Source organism: Erpetoichthys calabaricus, chromosome 2, assembly GCF_900747795.2.
Source record: "Erpetoichthys calabaricus chromosome 2, fErpCal1.3, whole genome shotgun sequence".
NCBI classification, from domain to species: domain Eukaryota; kingdom Metazoa; phylum Chordata; class Cladistia; order Polypteriformes; family Polypteridae; genus Erpetoichthys; species Erpetoichthys calabaricus.
This window is the reverse complement of record NC_041395.2, coordinates 2644394-2664214: the sequence shown is the minus strand read 5'-3', so window position 1 is coordinate 2664214 and position 19821 is coordinate 2644394. Positions and strand designations below refer to the sequence as shown.

Below are 19821 nucleotides of genomic sequence, written 5' to 3'. Positions count from 1 at the left end.
TCGAGTGTCAGCCTGTCAAAACCTGTTCTGCTGTGTAGAGGGATTATTCAAGTGGTTGCATGTTTTTGTTCAGATGTTTTGCTCCCTCTCTTCCTTCAGAATGAACACGAGAAGCAAACGAACTGAGAGTGCGCAGCCGGCGCTAGCGGCGAAGCTCCCGACTCCGTGCGTGCGTGACTTTCGAGTGATGATTTTTTACGACTTTTCTGATGGTTTAATCCGCTCGGGGGAATGCACCATGTTTGCCATCTTTTTCAACATCGATGGCATTGTCGCGTCAATTCCGCTGATGGAGAGGAAAACTGTGACCTCTGAGTGGCACACCACTCAGTGCCTGCCTGACGTTTTTTCTGCGATGGCTAGAGGCTGGTCCAAGAACTTGCGAACGCACTTTTTGCTTCATGACAATGCGCCAGCCCACACGGCTAATGCGACGAAGCATTTCATTGAAGACAGTGGTGTCAAAGTTTTGAACCCGCCACCCTACTCGCCTGATCTTGCACCATGTGACTTTTGGCTCTTCCCGAAGGTGACAGAACCCCTGTGAGGTTACAACTTCGAAACTCGAGAGGAACTGATTGCAGCTGTCAAAGAACAGCTGGACAACCTCCCAAAGACAGCCTTTCGCGAGTGTTTTGCGGCATGGGTCAGAAGAGCCCAAAAGTGCATTGATGTTGGCGGTGAATACTTGGAAAAAGTTTAAAAAGGATTGAAGTACATGAGAAAAAATAGAAAAAAAAATCCTTGGCTACTTATTTCGAGTGATTCCGCACGGAACCCAGACAACCCTCGTATTTGGTGTATTGTTAGATGTAACTGTTTTGAGGGGTTGTCATGTAATAAAACAATGTGATCTTCTCCTGGGTTGGTGTCTGCGAAGGTTGTATCTGGTGTTCAGAGTTTTGGGGCATAAAACATACAGCAATATGTCTGCTTCTGAGTTTGACAAGTGACATTTTCACAAGTAAAGACTTTTCTGGTGACAGAGTTTGCACTTTTCTTAGTCTACATGAAGATCACACCATAATCACACCACACATTATAAATACGAGTGTTACTGTTATGGGAAATGATGGTTGTTATGTGTATCGTTGTTATGCAGATGACACTCAAATCCATTTTGGAGTAAAACCTTCATGTACTTCCACCTCTACTCTCCTCACCACTTTTCTCCATGAAACAATGTTATAGCTGCAAAACAATCTGCATCAATTAAATTGTTTCAAGATTGAGGTTCCTTTAATAAATCTTCCTTCCTCTGCACAAAAAAATAATTCATTTTAGTTTATCTGTTGATAGAATTCTGGTATCACCTACCATTAATGTCCGTTACCTTGGAGTTATTTCTGACAGTGAGTTCACATTTGATGCACACATTAAAAACATTACCAAAATGTACTTCTTTCATCTGCACAGGATTGTAAGACCCCAAACACTTCTGTCACTAAGTGCCTCTGAATAGATTATTCACGTCTTCATCTAAGGCCCTTCATTGTTTAGATTATTGTAATGTTCATCTCTTTGATCTACCAGAAAATTCTTTTTGGAAGCTCCAGTCTGTGCAAAACTGTGCTGCTCAGACTCGCACCCACACATCACTGAACCATCACATCACCCCTGTACTGGCATCACTGCACTGGCTCTCTGTTCATGAACACAAAGCCTAAAACACAATGCCGTCCATGGAACAGCCTCTCGTCACATCTGTCACCTCGTCAGACCCTCCGTTCCCTCGCACTCTGCTCCATTCTGCTGGTTCAATATTACAAATAAAATGTATTATTATTATTATTATTATTAAGTGAACATGGTGGCACAGAGGTTGGCACTGCCTCCCAGCCCAGTCAGTGTGTGGGTTGAGCCTGGATGCTTCTCCGATGTCAACATGTTTTTTTCCACTGTCCATTTTAAAGAAGAACAGTAAATAAGTTAAGAGTATTAGTGTGTGTGTGTGTGTGTGCGTGTGTGTGTGTGTGTGTGAGTGAGTCCAGACACAGACTGGCACCCCAAAAATGGATTTCTACAGTCGTGTGTCTGCTCTCTGCTACCATAAATTGGAATCCGAAAACAGGTGAATAAATGAATTTTAGATTCAAAATCATAAAAGTAATTTTATAAACTATTTATTTTTGATTGTTTTTGGTTTCCTTCCCTATTCACACATAAAGCACCAACATAACAGAGACAAAGAAGACTTCACTGAAAGTGGTGGGCCACATTGGCTCAATGCTGACCATTTTCAAATCGTCTCCTCTTCACATTCAGGCTGGCTGGCCTGATCTCCCGTCTGAGAATTTCCTGACCAGTTCACATTTATTCAGTCACACCAAGGCCTTCACTAATTTAACAGCTCAGATATGCATGGACTCTGAAGACCACTGAGAAGCCACCTCACCATCACAGGAGACAGATGAGCAGTGGCCAAGTAGAAAGAGGTAAATCAGCACAAGTCGAGCTCATCAGACCAGTCCTTGAGCAGAAGTGTCTCATATCTATGGCCCTGTGCTGACTCACGACTAGAGAGAGGAGTAAATGTGTAATGGAGGAGCCATTTGGCACTCAGCGCACACGTGACATTAGGTTTGTCAGCCCACAGCACTCAAACTCCAGTTCAGCTCCTGGTATGATGTCTCCAGTGGACAGTCTGTATGTCCTTCCATTGTCAGAGTGGATTTCCAATGTGGACTCCTACAGTCGCTAACTGTGAATTGTGTGATCAAAATACAAACTGACTGACACGTCTCACGATTCACCGATGACAGTAAAAGCAACAAAGGAACTGAAATCAAACTGAGACTAAATTAGAGAACAGCACATTTAGAATTGTACTCACCTATTGAATCATATCTGGTGTTTGTTTCTATGGAAGACAAAAAAGAATATAAAGATGAATTATTTATGAATAACTTTACCATTTACTGAGCAGTCTGTCTGTTCTAATGTCAATGTGAGATCTTCTGTCCTCACCTCTCATTCTTCTCCATTGAATGACCAGCAGGGGAGTCGCAAGCAAGCAAAGAACCAACAAGACACAGAAAGCCACCAACCAGCCAGAGACCCCTGGGGAGAAACCTGCAAAATGAGGGGATGACGTGTGAGTCTGTGAGACAGGAATGAGTTTCAGGTGAGGAAAACACAGAAGAATCCATCAAGTGGGACTCCTTTCCTATCCTGTATCTCACCTCCATTAATGTCCACTCAGTGTCATTCTCCACCAGTGTTTGTCTCTTAAGTCTTTTACTCTACATGTTTACTTTTCATTTCTTTGAATCATGGGCACAGATTTAGGGGTCCATTCCTAGACTGAGTCACAGTTGAATTTTCTGTCTCTCTGCTAGCCAACTGTACCTGACACTGTAGATTTATTCATGCGTGTGTGTGGTGGTATCTGACTGTTCCATCTCTTATTCATATTTCATTTCCACTTATGGATCTTTTCCTTTTTCTTGTATATGGCACATCATTTAACACAAAATTGATTATTAAGTTGAATTTTGAAAGCACACATTTAACCCTTTAACCGCCAACTCCCTAAATATTCCCCACGCCAGGTGAAATCTGAACAATTTTCGTTTTTTTACTTTTTTACATTTTTTTTACATTTTTTACATTTATTCAAGCAGTATTGACCACTAAATGTTGTGCAAGTTCTAGAAATGGGCAAACACATAATAAAACACAAAATGTACCTTTTCTCAGGCTTCTGGATTTATTGTCAACTACAAAAACGGAACAGTCAAAAGTAATTCAAAAGTCAAAAGTAGTTCAGTCAATCATAGTTTCATTCCCAGTATTTGAGTTTGCTGTGCCACAGGCCAAAGCAGGGAACTGCACAAAGTCCTGGATTGCTGGGACACTTTGAGCAGAAGGTCTTGACGTCTCTACGCTGACCCTTCTTTGAACAGACATGACAGCGTTTTTCTGAAAGTCCAAAGACCTTACATTCATCTGGCAACACTGCTGAAATACTACTCATAGGATCCTCTTTGCCAGTGTATACACGAAATCTATAAATGTAACCTGAATTCTCAGCTAAGCAAAACATCTTGATACCAAACCGTGCCCTTTTCAATGGTAGATACTGTCGAAACTGTAAGCGGCCCTTCCACAACAATAAACTTTCATCAACTGCAACTGACGGTCCTGGCATGTAGGGCAACTGAAATGCTTCAAATAAATGGTCAATCAAAGGATGTAGCTTGAACAAGTGGTCGCAGTTTGGATCTTTCTTATCTGGCTCGTTTCTGTTGTCATTCAAATGAAAGAATTTCAGCAGCAAAGAGAATCGGTTACGTGTCATGACAGCTGCAAAAATAGGTGTTGCATACATAGGATCTGTAGACCAGTACATCTCAATATCTGGTTTTCTGATTATTCCCATCAACATCAAAATCCCAATGAATTTTTTCATTTCGTTTTCATCAGTGTCAAACCAAGCACGAACACGGGAATGTGGAGGTAAATTGGGATTTTTCTCAATAAACTGTGCTGCATACAGATTTGTCTGATGAACAAAATGTCTGATCAAATCAGGTGACACAAACAGCTCATAAAACTGCTCAGCAGTGTAATTGTTTACATCAACAGTAAAGCCACACGTTCCCTCAAACGAATGCAGAAAAGGTAGTTCACCACGGGCAGCAGCCCAGCTGAGATGCTGGGGATACACCCACTCATCGCCGTCATCCGATGCGTCTTTATTCACAGTATCATGCAGCGCACGTTGCTGCTCATCACTGTCGCTAAAATCTTCTTCAGAACTGCTACAATCATGATCAGAATTATTGTCCAAAATCGCCTGCAAAACCTCACTTGAAGTCAGTTTACGTTTCGCCATATTCACAGCTGTTACATGCGAATCACGTCACATGACAGGCCAAAACAACCACAGACTTGTCGAAATACAACGTAGTAATAATACCCATGCCAAACTGTCAGATATACTACTTGCCAGGCATTCATATAACCACAGGCAAATGTGCCGGATAATTCCGGCAGTATGGCATTAGCAATAAAACAACGGTGCCGGATATATCCGGCAGAGGGCGGTTAAGGGGTTAAGAGGAGCCTCCTACAACCCCAAGACATGCCTGTTGTGTTAAGTGTCCATTCTGAATTAGCCCTGTGTGTGTGTGAGTGGGCCCTGTGCCCAGTGCTGCTGGGGTCGGCTCCATCACCCACAACCCTGAACTGGATTAAGCCTGTTTGTCAATGTTATGGTTCATGTTTCTGAGAAGTAGAATGTGGAGTGACTCACTCAGGGTCACACAGGGAGTCAGGGCTCAGGATTGTGGGTCACAAGTACAAAGCCATGACCAGAAGACACCGTCCTGTCACTGTGTGTCACCCTCTCTATCACATTGTAACAGACCCTCGGGCAGCATGTCCCCAACCAGAGATAATCCAAAGGGGTCTGCACTGTTTACTTGTTCTACCATTTGTATAATAATAACATGATTTTATTATAAAACATGTTAGGTGAGTCACAATAGTAAAGGAAAATGGGTCTTATGACAGGAAAGACACTTTAGTGGTTGTTCTTCACCATCATAATTCGAAATGCTCACCATAATTAAAATATGTTTTACTCTTTCATTTTTTATTTTAAGTATTTTCCAAATTTTCCACAAATTCATTAAATGGAAGCCTAGCTTTGTAGGTTGATCTACAAATTTGTAAAATTTGTAAACTTTTCTGTAAAATTCTGTGTAAAAATGGAGCATTGACCAAATGACATGCTGCTAATACCACACTATTCAATGACGTACTGTAGACATTGAGTGCCAGTCTGGCTTTGGTGCTTTACTTCTTATCAGACAGCTGAACACGTTGTACTCCTCCTTCACCGGGAGGACGCTGCTCACTTTCAGAAGATCCTCGGAGTCCCACTCTGATTTTATTGTGGACTGTGACGTCACATCCGCTCCATTCATGTCCCTCCAGGTGACTTCTGGTTGGGGGTTCCACTTCTCAGTACTGCACTCCAGTCGGGTCTTTTGGCCTACAGTGGAGCTCATAGAAGTGGAGGGCTGAGCACCTAAAACTAATGAAACACAAAAGAGTGGAAGATCAGTGAAGAGAAGAAGAAGCACCTTAACATCAGCTAACATGACATACGGTTATGAATGAACTGCTGAAATAAAATCATTTGATTACAATGAACACATTCTGTGTTTGGTATGTAGGCTTCAATTTTATTGTGTTTGACTTGTGTCAGATTATTTTGTTTATTGCTAATATTTAATGAAACTTGACCGAGTGTCAGTTTGAAATGTTTGGGGTGGTTGATAAAGAATGGAGCCAACTGAGGTTAGGGGTCAGATTTGGGGACTATGAGGACATTCCTTCACACTCATAGATAAAGAGACCAGCTATTAAAATACGGAAATCCACACGGGACAGACCAGACCAGAAGAGTTTTTCAGCTCAACACTCCCACAAACATGAAGAGCAGCGTCTTTGATTTCTGGATTCCAGTTCTTTGGTATGCTGTCTGTGCTGGGAGGCAGGAGCTGCTCATTATTCTTAAGTGACCTGTAGTCCCATTTGCTCTGCCACTTGATGTCCCACTTGTTCAAGCCTGCCAGATGGTGTCCAGCATCATGTTTTAGTCAGGGTCTCAATGCTGCTTTAGGTGGTGTTTAGTCAACTGTGATCTTTTGGTGATTCTTTAAATATTATAATTGTGTACATTTGATTGTTTTTGTTCTTATGTATGTTATGTTTTGAACCTTTCGCTGTTTATTATTTATGTGTTTTATTTTACCGTATTTAGTGTGGAATATGACCCGGACACAGGCAGGCGGACACCGTAGGTTCAACAACAACAACATTTAGTAATATAGCACATTTTAATACAAAAAAGGTAGCTCAAAGTGCTTTACATAATGAAGAAAAGAAAAATAAAAGGCAAAGTAAGAAATTAAACTAAGACAACATTAGTTGACATAGAAAAGGAGTAAGGTCTGATGGCCAGGGGGGACAGAAAAAACAAAAAAAAACTCCAGAAAGCTGGAGAAAAAAATAAAATCTGCAGGGGGCCACGAGACCACCCAGTCCCCTCAAAAACCTAACACACGTTTATTCATATTTACATATTTACTCTCATCCCCAAAGTCCAGGCCTTTCCATACTGCCTCCCTTCAGGTCCTCCTCCACTCCTCTCCTCCCAAGCTCAGCCCTTCTCCTCTCCCGACTCCAGCCATCAAATGGAGGGAGGTGGCCCCTTTTAAACCCACCCGGACGTGCTCCAGGTGCCTCCCAATGAGCGCCTGCCGACACTTCCGGATGTGGCAGAAGTGCTGAGGGCCAGGATTCTTCAGGCATCGGGGCGCCCCCTGGCAGTGACCACGGGCCCCTATAGGGTTGAGCTTCAAAGCTCCTTTCCCATGGTCCCCAAAGCCACCAGGGCAGTGGCTTGTGGTCTGGAGGAGCCCCCAGCTGCTCGCCAAATTAGTTATACACCAGCGGCACGGTGGCGCAGTGGTAGTGCTGCTGCCTCGCAGTTAGGAGACCTGGGTTCACTTCCCGGGTCCTCCCTGTGTGGAGTTTGCATGTTCTCCCCGTGTTTGCGTGGATTTCCTCTCACAGTCCAAAGACTTGCAGGTTAGGTGCGTTGGCCATCCTAAATTGTCCCTGGTGTGTGTGCTTGATGTGTGTGTGTGTACCCTGTGGTGGGCTAGCGCCCTGCCCGGGAATTGTGTCCTGCCTTGTGTTGGCTGGGATTGGCTCCAGCAGACCCCCGTGACTCTGTAGTTAGGATATAGCAGGTTGGAGGGTGGATGGATGGATAGTTATACACCCTGTTACCTTTATGTAGTTTCAGGGGCTGTAGAACTATCCCAAAATGACGTTATTTGTATCACATGTTAGTTTATCCAAGCTTTACTTGTAGTTTTTGGTATTTTTGCATTTTATTCTGGTTTACCAACTTTTATTTTATTTCACTCTTTTGTATATCCTACTGTATATTTATCTTTATTTAGTGTTTTTTTTTTCCAATATCATATATGCTCCATTTTTCTTTCTGTATTTCTGTGAAGAGCTTTGAGAATGAGGAATATTCTACATAAATACAATGTTTCATTATTAATTTTAATATCCTCCTCATCTCATCATGGAACACAGTCACTCATATTGGCCGACTTTAACTTCACCACTTAACCCAATTCATACGTCTTTCTATTTGAGAGGAAAATCAAAAAAGTCAGACTTGATGGGGCGGTGGAAGTGCAAACTCTACACTGACAGCAAGCACTCATGGGAAATGAACATGGACTTCATTAGGCAGTAGCTCTAGCCACTGACTCACTGTGCCATCCCATAATACAAGTAGAAACCAAAACTGTAATTCCCAAATGCACACTGACCTTCAACAGTGAGTGAGACCTGAGTCTGTTCTTCTCTTTCTCCAGAGAAAACAAAACATTTGTAGAGATCGTCATCGGAAACACGGACATTTGTGATTATTAGAGATACGTTGCCAAACTTCAGATTGTCTAGGACCATTACTTTTCTTCTCTCAATTTATGTTTCGATTCTGTTATCCTGGTATAAAAGCACCGGTGAGGAGAAGTCCGTTGTAACCCACATGACTTCAAAGACCTCGGCATTAAGAGCTGGTGAGAGGGAGGCTGGCAGGACCACATCTTCACCGACATAAGTGACAACGGACTTAGAAGGACCGACAACGATGAAGCTGTCTGGAAATGAAACCACAAGAGTGGAGTGAGGACCAGGATGTGATTTGTAAATTAGAAAAAATGACAAAAGTTAATGAAAACCATGTTAGTGTATGTATACAATAAAAGCTGCCGTATCATCTACCATTAAATTCATAGCTGCTGTGGACTTCATTTTTTCCTTCTGACTTCTTGAAGAATAAATTGTCCTGAAATTGTTTTTCTAGATTTAAACTACTATAAGCTATACAAAGAAATACAATTTAACTCTCCTTTTTTGTTTTCATAAAACACAGAATAAATATGTTGCTACAGAAAGACAAAGATCTGTGAACAGTGCTAGGAGGATACCTTTTTTTTTTTGTTCTTTATTTTGTCTTATACAATTTCTTGTATTATAAATTTGTTAGTTTTTGCATACCCCTTGGGGTCAGAGGGCAGGGTCAGCCATTGTACATCGAGTGCCCCTGGAGCATTTACAGGTTAAGGGCCTTGCTCAAGGGCCCAGCAGAGTAGGATCTCCTTTGGTAGTGACGGGGATTCGAACCGGCAGCTTTTGGGATACCAGCACAGATCCTAAGCCTCAGAGCCACCACTGAGTGAATAAATGCAACAAAATATTCATTACAATCAAAAATGAACAAAATATAACCAGCCATCCATACCTGCCCAGGAGATATCTGTGTTGTGTAGAAACAATAAGATAAGAAGAGTCCATCGCATCTGAAGGCTCATGGCTGAAACACAAAGAAGAGCTCATTGTACCTGTGAAGTCCGCTCCTCTGACAGACTGCTGTGTAAAACAACTCACAGATCAAACTGCGTCATCTACACTTCACATGACAGGAGCAGAGACCACCATTTATATCAGTTGTGTTTACGTGTTAATAACCCAAAGGGCATTAACTGACATTCTTAGTTTGATTTACTGCCTACACACTTTGGTTGACATGAAGCTTCTCCACTCGACTCTCTGCTCTTTTATTTTATTATTGTCATCCTTTACCTCATTGATCTTTACGATAAGAAGACTCTCTCATCCTAGTGAGCTCCCAGTTCTTCACTGATCTAGTTTGGCGTTGACCTTTTCTACCACAATGGCACAGGAATGACACTCTGTCATCAAACTGGCAGACATCGGTGGTACAGTTGTGGTCTGTCACATCCACCTTTGCCTTATCGTAGCCCTCAACCAAAGACAACTGCATCAGACTGGCCCACCCAGTGGTCACCAATATGAATTGTGTTCTCTTTTCCTTTTGTTATCCTTATGAACTGGTGAGTCCTAGAAAGTATGAGATTCATTTTAGAGAGATGAACAGGAGATGAAAGAAGAAAGCAAAGCAGTTATGAATGTAGAAGGAAATTTCCTAAATGAAGAACTGAGGCAAGCAGAACAAAAAAAGGGATAAAAACAAAATGTGAGGTGAAATGAAAAACTGAAAAACAAATGGTGCTTAAACACTTGAAAATTTCCCCTTCCTACAGTATATTTATCAAAGGCATTTCTACAATCTATAGAAGTATCATTTTCAAGCTAGACACCAATTTTTTACAACAGAAGAACTGTGACATCCAGAGACTTGTCACCAATAGTCAATGACAATGACACAAAACAATTATTCAAAATGGTATTGAAATCTTAACCAATCCAGACAGATATAAAAGATTTTAAAATAAGAGCCATTAGGACTAAAATCAAGTAACAGTTCATTTACTGTTGGGTTGGTCGCCATTTAATTGTTGAACAGTCACAGACATTTCATTTTCCCCATAAGTGACAATCCTGAAACTGTTACTTGTTCTGACACATTACATAATTTAATAAGGCCTCTCACTGAAGGTCTCCTCTCATATCTGTCACACTCTATGTGATCTCTCCTTGATTTAGAGTTTCCAGAGTCCCAACTGCCTCTTCTTTAGTGAGGACACAACTCCTCTCTACACGGCTATTCTTATGATAAACTCAGACAGGCCTTCAACACTCGACATCAACAGCGTCAGATCACACAGCCACATCAGACTGGAAAAACTGTTTTTCCTTCTTAGTGGTTTCTATTTCTCATTTAACATTCATTTTTCAGCCAATCCAGTAGAATCTTTGGTCACAGAAATGAGACCAACAGTAAGCGAGCTCATATCTTTGTTGATCTAATGTCATTTTTTTTCTTTTACACAGGATGTTAGCGTATATGTGATGTACATATTTAATATGTTAACAGTGCCACTTGATACTGAACTAAAGTGCAGGAATTCATTAACCAATTCATTCATTTTTAACTTTCTCACATGTGTACTACTGATGTGTCTTCACCGCCCACCATTTCATGAAACACAAGACTCTCAGCTGAGCCAGCAGATCCAGTAATCAAATCAAGAAAAAGAACTTGACACCCCAACTGTTCTCTACTTATTTCTACTTTCACCCTGACACTCACTGATGATACCATAAACCGTCTGCACTCCTGTGTCCCCCTTCATCACTATGATTATCACCTTATGGCACAATCAAATCTCACAATACCTTTAGAATCACATCACCTAAATGTGTAGTAGTAGGAATGTGCTGCAGATGTTCAGTTCTTTTCCTTTTGAATTAAAGGAGCTGAAGATGTCTGTGCTGGAGTTGAGGCTAACCTACGTCTGTAAAATCCTGATCAGTGTTCATTAATGTTTGTTGTGGTGGTCTTGACTTGAGTTACTTTTACTGGTGAATACTCAGAGTGGACAAGCTAATTCATGACAGCACCTTGATCTCATATGAAGACCTCCTGCTCAGCTCAAGGCTCCTTCACTAAACACACACTTAATCTGCACAAGCTGAAGGTAAACTTCTGTAGCACAAGCCAGTTACACGTTACTGAAAATTAGAATTCTTATCACTCACAAACTAAAGATTCACTTCCATCATCTAACAGCAATGTAATAAACATCCATAATGTCTCCACTTACTGCTTTCACTTTGTTTTCTCTCCACTCTCCCCGTTTAGAGCTCACACATCACATCACGGGGTCTGTGAACTTCAGCCCCAATGTGTCAGTCTTTCATGTTCTTAATGTCATATAAGTCTGTAGAAGGAGAAGATGGTATGTAATAAAATCAAAGGAGTAGTATAAAGTGTTCCTCCTCTGATTTATTTCTCTTTCATTTTTAAACGGCAGCCTGCCAACACTGACACGCCTGAGTCTTAAAGTGACAGAAACACATTAAATAAAATGGCCTGTGATCTGACAATAAGAGCCTCAGCTTTTATCAGATCTCATGAGAATTCCGTGCTTTTATGATCTTTTTTAGAATGTTTAACAAAGCAGGGCACACACTTAACACCCTTTGTTCAGATTAGAAGCAGACTTGTGGTATGAGGATCACATCAGCCCAAGTAAGGAGAGGAGAGCAGAAGAAATCAAAATGGAGTCAGGGCATGCACTTGATTCACAACTTACAGCCTGAAATAATTTGATTAACTCTAAGGCCAGCTGGGTATCATCTGGGCTTCCTCTGAACACTGGAAGAACAAAATGCATTAGTGACATGCTACGTAACAAAAAACAAAAGAATCTGATCACCTGCTGATGAACAACATCTCAAAAAGCAGTGGGCTTGATTTGCCTGGGCTCACATCTAAGCAGTGAAGTCATACTCAACGTTTCTAAGAAAATCAGAATCCACAGAATGACGTACTTTACTTACACAAACAAACTAGTAAGACATCTAAACATGGCAGGCATTTGTTGTCAGCACAGGATAGGCCTTTAAGATGGACTGACACTAAAATTGGTGAACTTCATTGATAACAATGAGAATGTATGAGAACATGTGCATAGTCTTCATCTTTAACCCTGATTCAGTTTTAGTGCTGCTGTTATTTTAGATCTGTTGTATTAAATGTGAAGCTTCCATTCAGCTGAAGCTCAGGGTGCCATGTTGTCACGCTCTGACTCTCTGGTGTCCTCCATTGTCTCACAGCACTTTGTTAGCAGCCATTATCAGGCTTCTAGAATTTGCACTGTAGTTTTGCCTAAAGGTGGAGAGTTCTGAAATCTAATTCAACAATAACAATCCCACAATCTAATAATGCTGAGTATTTAACAGTCTGATGGCATACGGGTAGACGCTCCCACCGAATCTTTCAGGCTGAGTTTTCTGACTACAGAGTTGTCTGCTTGACTTCAGCGTCTTTAACAGTTCATTACTGGGTTGGCTGGAGTCCCTAAATATCCTGAGAGGTTTGACCAAGCGCCACCTGATGAAGATATCATGTAGAGCAGAATGTGGAGACTCCATGGTACATTCACCAAGGGTTAGGAAAGTTCAAGTCAGTGAGACATGCTGTATGTTACTAAAGTCAATTTCAAGTTCTGACTGTCTGTCTGAAAGATTTTGATGAAGATTGTGAACATGTCTGCTAGGGGTTTCTTTCAATTACAGGATGAATACTTTAGCAAGTGCTCCACTGAAAAAGGAGATTTTTATATGATGCTTACCCCATGTGTTTTATAGTGATGACTGAGAAAAATTATAATGTCATGTTTTCATGGAGAATGGAGATAAAAAACAATCTATGACAGAATTGCGGTCATTGGTGGCCAAAGCTGTACAACAGAAAACAAAGTCAAAGAGTCCACAAATACAAAGATCTTATGTTCTTTAATCTCATAATATGCAAAATACATGTACTTTTTTTACTAATATATTGTTCAATAAATGCCTTTTGAGCTTTTGAATTGAAAAAAGGACACTTGACCTATGAATTAGGGAGAGTTGTATGGAGTTTCACACTTGAAGGCCATAAACACATAGCTATAGGTTAAGGGACTGGGGCAAAATGACTAAATAGTAGTAACAATGCAATAATACTGAAACAACAAATATTTTACTGTTTCAATTGAGAAGTTACTCCAACTTGTATATTTTGTGTATTTTTCTCTTTTACACCTCAGATTGCTGCTACTGATGACAAACAAATCCCCGATACAAGTTAATAAAGCACCAGCAGATTGTGTGTGCAGACCGCTGTCACTGGTGTTCTCTGTATCACCCAGCTGACTTGACCGCATGAAGAAGAGAACCAGTGCATCAGCATTTCACACCTCCAGATGCTTTAGAACAAGAAAGTTAAAAATGTTCAGAATAAGAATCACATTTATTGGCCAAATACTGTATGTGGCACACAAGGAATTAGACTCTGTTTTTTGATGGCTCTCCAAGTATAGTTACACGACAGACATACAAACAATTGATTAGTACACCCCTGAGATAAAAACAAGACAAACAATGTGAACACGTCATACAAAGTGCATGGCAGTTCAGGAAATACCACAATATACACACATTAGCAGGAAGGCATAGACAGTTGAAAGAAACCGTCCTTGTATCTGTTTGCTTTGCTGTAGTTTAGTCCAGAACACCCGGCAGATGAGCTTGTGGCCTGGCTGTGAGGGGCCGGTGATGATTTTCCCCTCCTGCTTTATGATTCTGGAATTGTACAAGTCCTGTATGGTGGGAAGAATGGTGCCAGTGATCTCTTTGGCAGACTCGTTGTGGTGTTTTTAGTAGCTGATCCAAGCCTCACTGTGTTGGCTGTGCTTCGAACAGACTTGATGATTGCTGTGTACAACTGAATCAGCAGCTCCTATAGTAGACTGTGTGGACCACCAGGGGCGTACAACATCCCAAACCCCAACACAGACAGGCTGAGACACAAGTTCAGCACAGCACACAAGCTTATTCTTCAGTGGAGAAGCATTTTCCCTTCACTCTCCACTACACAGCACAGTACAAAGCACCAGTATATAAATACACCGTCCTTTCCTCTTCTTCTTTCTCTTTCCCTTCTTTGCCTCCACTCCTCCTCACAAGCTTTGTCCTCCACCACCCAACTCTGGCTCCCTGGTTGGTGGTGAGATGGCTCCTTTAATAGCACACCCAGAAGTGCCCCAGGTGTTTCTCGACCTTCTTCCGGCTGAATTTCCGGGTGTGGCAGAAGAGGTTCCTTCAAGGACCCAGCAGCACCTGCAGCACCCCCTGACGGCACCCATGGAACCCAACAGGACTGCTCCAAACTATAAGTCCCGGCATACCTTGTGGGAACCCAGGGAGGCTGCCCTCTAGCATCTTGAGGGAGATTATGTCCCAAACATGTTCTCTCCCTGGCTATCCATCTCAGCTGATTTCCCTCAGTTGACACAGGAAGTCCATCTGCTGCTGTGTCTTTCCCTTTTGGTCTTTTATGTCAAATCCCAGGTGATTATAGAGCCAAGAAACATGAAGGTTTCCACAACTGAGAGCTTATTGTCAAGTATGGAGAGTGGAGGTAATATTGTGGGCCCCTCCTGAAGTCCACTGTCATCTCTGCAGTTTTTTAGCATGTTTATCTCCAGATTGTTCTCAGCACACCAAAGTGCCAGCTGCTCAACCTCCCCTCTGTATGCAGACTCGTCACCATTCCTAATGAGACCAATGACGTTTGTGTTTTCCGCATATTTGAGGAGTTTGACAGAGGGTTCCTTAGAGGTGCAGTCATTATAATAGATGGAGAAGAGCAGTGCAGAGAGCACACACCTGTGGGGGACACCAGTGCTGATTGTACAAGAGCTTGACGTGAGCTTCCCCAGCCATCAAGCCTGCGGTTTCCTGTTTGTCTGGATGATGGTAGACCACTGACAGGTGGAGGCAGGGAGAGAAAGCTGGGGGAGCTTACAGTGGAGGAGTTAAGGGAAGAGTGTGATCTTCCTAACTCTAACACTATGAAACACAAGAAAGGAGAACAAAAAGGTTATCTACTGTGAGGGATGGCCGGCCATATATTCCGGCCAACACCTCCAAGCCGCCAGATGGAGCCCACCCGGCAGCATGGAAGTTCCCAGAATTCCAGCAGGGCCTCATGGACCTTGTAGTTTTAACAACCAGCCTTGCTGTGTACCATGGGGACCTCCAGGAGATGCTGTAGGGAGGCTCAGGGAATTCTACATGCCCTATAACCCGGAGCGTCCTGGTCACATGGACAGAAGGAACGACGTGCTTCCGGGATGAAGAAAGAGTGGTTTTTATCCGACCCAGAAGTGCTAAGAAATCACATGGACAGGAGTTCGGAAGCACTTCTGGGTCATGGACTATAAAAGGACCATGGGAAATCCCAGACGGCGAGCTGAGTTGGGAGACAGGGTGGCTAAGCGTCTGGGAGTGGAGGATTGAGTATTGTTTATTGTAGTGATTATTGATTTATTAAGTATTGTGGAGAGGAGGGTGCTTTGTGCACTTATTTATAATAATAAACATTATTATTGGACTTTTATCTGGTGTCTGACATCTGGTCTGAGGGTTCAAGGGGTGGACAGTGACTCAATCTGTCACAGTAGATATGAATGAAGTACCCTGAGACATGTCAGCTGTTATACATGGAGTAAATAAAGACACAGTCAGTACTATTTACTTTACTCTAAACTAACCTCACAGCACCATTATCTGCAGATTACAGTAATGATTCACTATTTTATTGACATTATAATTTACTAGGGTGACCAGACATCCCAGTGACTAGGACAGTCTGGATTTCAGGCTCTGTGCCATGATAAATAACTAAAGAATATCAAACTGTTTTAATGGGCTGCCTATCTAATAAAACATTGCTGTGACAAAACAAACATCCTCACGATATATTTAGGACAGCGTGTACGAAACTCCAAGGGGAGACCCCCTGTTCACCCTCAATGTAATATTTGTATAATAGTGTGGTGACAACTCCAATGGGTAAAGCTTGATTAAGAACTTGTGTTCATTTTGATGAGAAGCAGACAAAAGCAGAGAGGACTGCCATTTAGAGAATTTGTTTCCACATCAACCTGTGCGTGGGATCTCACGTGTTCATTTCTGAAGGTGTTTAGCTTCCTGTGCCCTGATACCTCACTGATGATGATGAGACAAAGCAGACGTTAAACAAATGGGCTTTATGTGGGGGCATACATGCTACACAAGTGTCCCAGTTTGTCATTTTGAAAATCTGGTCATCTTATAAAGTATCGTCAGAGTGCCACATCCACCTGATATTTGTAACAGTCAGTCCCTGTAATAAAGTTCGCCTTTCTCTTCTGTTATTCCCTAACATTTGTCATAACTGAACAGCTTTGCAAGTCCCATTTCATGATAATTACAATGGCCGGACCTGATCAAGACAAGAAGACGTTCATTACAAAAGGTTTTTGTTTTTATTTAGGTTACGTTAATTGGAAATTACAAATTGTCACGTTGTATGAATATGAATATGGGAGGGTGTGTGTGTCTGTGTCTGTGTGTGTGAGTTACAGTGGTCCCCGAAATGAAACAGAGTCTCGTCCAGGCCGTTACGTTTCTAACCCCACAATACTGACAATGAGAGAGAAGGTTCTAGAACTGACCTACTGAACTCAGCCCATTGATGGCTATGGTGCCTGCACAGACCTCAAACACACCTGAACGTTACACTGTGCACACATTTTCTAACTTGTTTTACTCTCCCCATTGACATCGCATCATTCCACACCATTATTACTTCTGATGGATTTCTTTCATGTCATCGCCATCACACAAATAAATGTCCCACAGGACCTCCTCAGACTGACAGAGGTGGTCCTCGCTCCTGAATAACAGTGTCTGACTGTAACTTTAAGTCCTTATCATTAATTTCCTCTTTTTCCAATTATTTTTTCATTGATGATGGGGCCACTAATGGCCTGTGCTGTGTTATCTACCAGACTCCATTAATGTCCACAGCTCTCTGCTAATCTGTAATCTTTGTGATGGCCCTGAACTCCACAATGAAGTCTTCAGGATGTGAACCTGCATCATCTACAGAGGAGACTGCATGTCCTCTCACAAATGACAGTCCTAAGAGGACCAAACATCTAACCTGAGCCCTTAGTTGTGCCTGTGATCTCTGTAACATTCTCATTTATAAAACAACATTGTACTGAAAAATGAGCTGTGTACACATTTCCACATTTATTAATATGCTTATTATTATGTGTAAGATGAAATAAGTGAGCAGCTCCTGTTGTGGAATAAACACGAGACAGTCGACAGATTGATACACCGTTAGGGAAGGCAAAACACATGGAGAACATACATGGAGAGCAAAACCAAATGTGTACTCTGATGAAAGCAGTTCTCACAAAGTATTAAAATAATAATAGCAAAGATAGAGACGCGGCTGTATGAATGATAATAAGTCAGTACTAACCTTTAATACAAGTTACAACAAATACAAACAGACCTTCAGGATGGACAGTGAAGACAAACTGTTAAGAATTCTAAAAATGAAAGCCATACCAATATACACCTCTGTACTGACATACTGTAATGGTTAGGCCTTTCCTTTGGAAGTTCTATGCAGTTACTGCTAAGCTAAAGTTATATCATATAACACAACGTTATACCCTCAAAACAACAGACACTCAAAAACAAAGAGGTACTGCCATAGCCAGAGACACCTTCTGGAATATAAAAACAAAGACAACAAGAACTGCATCCCCCTTGTTGTCACCTACAACCCACATCTTGAAACACTTCGAAAAATTATAAAAGAACTTCAGCCAATGCTACACAAGGACCAAACACTAAATAATGTATTTCCCTAACCTCCCCTCCTGGCATACAGACAACCGCCATACCTTCAGCAACTAATTGTCCGAAACTCCCTAGGTGAACCAACAGAAAATGGCACAACTCCCTGTCTACAGAAAAGATGCAAAATATGTGCCTACATTTATAATACACACCGTGTAGTTATGCTGACTAGAACATCACATAAAGGGCTCATTTTCCTGCAGATCATCTAATGTGGTCCACCTCATTCTCTGTATGAAATGTCCTGACACTCCACTCTATGTGGTAGAAACTGGACAAACACTCCGCCAGAGAACGAATTTTCACAGGTGCCACGTCAAGCCTGGCGACACAGATGTTCCTGTAGTGCCCCACTTCAACAGCCATGGACACTGTGAGAGGGACTTTAAAGTCACAGGGCTTATGGGCAACTTCAGAACACAGCAAGAGAGAAAAGAATGGGAAGTTAAACTAAAACACATTACAACATGGAGTAAATAGTGACAAGAGATTTATGGCCCGATATGAGGATTGTTTGCATCTCTCGGACTGACAGACAACCTGACTACAGGACCACATTGTATTGAAAAACTCATCAGAAACCTCAGAAGACTTTGTTGGACAGTCATCTTATCCAAAGATCTTGACCAGACATTGTTCTTCTCTCTTGCTACATGAATCTGAGCCTGAAGAGGTCTATTAATTTTGTACATTTAAGATGTCTCCCTTAATGGTTTTCCAATGTTGTATCTGTCCTGGTGTCTCTATAAACACAGGGGACCCCAGTTTCTGGGTGACATGTTGCCTGAAGAAGGGGCCTGAGTTGTCTTGAAAGTCTGCATATTGTAATCTTTTTTATTTAGCCAATAAAAGGGATCATTTTGTTTGACTTCTCACTACATCACATAACACATAAAATCTTACATCACTCCACAGGCCTGAATTACATGAATTTCAAGTGGTGGGACTGAAGTAAAACCCACCAATGTGAAGAAGTTGAATACACTAAAGACCTAGTTTACAATTCAACTTCCTGACTTTAGCACAAATGAGCCACAGTCAGAGCCGGACTGACGCTTACAATCAGCAGGGGCTCATTGGTGGGTGGCCTACTGTCTTGCCTGGCCTGGCATTCAGAGCAACCAGTGAAATAAACTAATTGTGAAATTAAATAATATTATTATACTGGAAAACGAGCAACTCTTAGTGGGCACAAATCCTTTCGGTTTAACGTTGGAGGTTTCTTTTCTGGTTGGATGGTTTTCTGTTTTTGTTCATGTCAAGTTTTGATTTTGCGTTTGTCTCGCGCTCTGACAGTTAAACAGGAGCGCTGGGATGAGAGGTGCATATGTCTGGTGCCTTTGTGATTAAAGTTAGATATGAGGATTGTTTAAAAGTTTATAATATACTTTGAATTATATTTGAATATTGTCTGGGTTTTGGTATTTGTTACTGTGTATTTATTTTGTTTTATTTCTGTATAGCGTTCCGTCACATTTTTATAACATTATTTTTCTCTTTTTCCCTCAGAGTGACTGAATAGGCTACACAAAATGTTTT

General features: G+C 41.6%; 1 protein-coding gene, 1 long non-coding RNA gene and 1 pseudogene across 2 annotated transcripts in view; 1 reads left to right on the top strand and 2 right to left on the bottom strand.

Annotated features, from left to right (window-relative positions):
- Window positions 1–19821, top strand: part of LOC127526733 (trace amine-associated receptor 13c-like) — a 430516-nt gene that overhangs the window by 184077 nt on the left and 226618 nt on the right. The gene's annotated exons all lie outside the window — the stretch shown is intronic.
- LOC114643024 (butyrophilin subfamily 1 member A1-like) overlaps window positions 1–19821 on the bottom strand; it is a 70897-nt pseudogene that overhangs the window by 5710 nt on the left and 45366 nt on the right.
- LOC114669417 (uncharacterized) lies at window positions 5798–11686 on the bottom strand. The gene is made up of 4 exons (XR_003719051.2): window positions 11634–11686; window positions 9347–9418; window positions 8370–8702; window positions 5798–6043 (listed from the first exon to the last, which is right to left on the bottom strand). It is a non-coding gene; the product is annotated as an uncharacterized LOC114669417 (long non-coding RNA).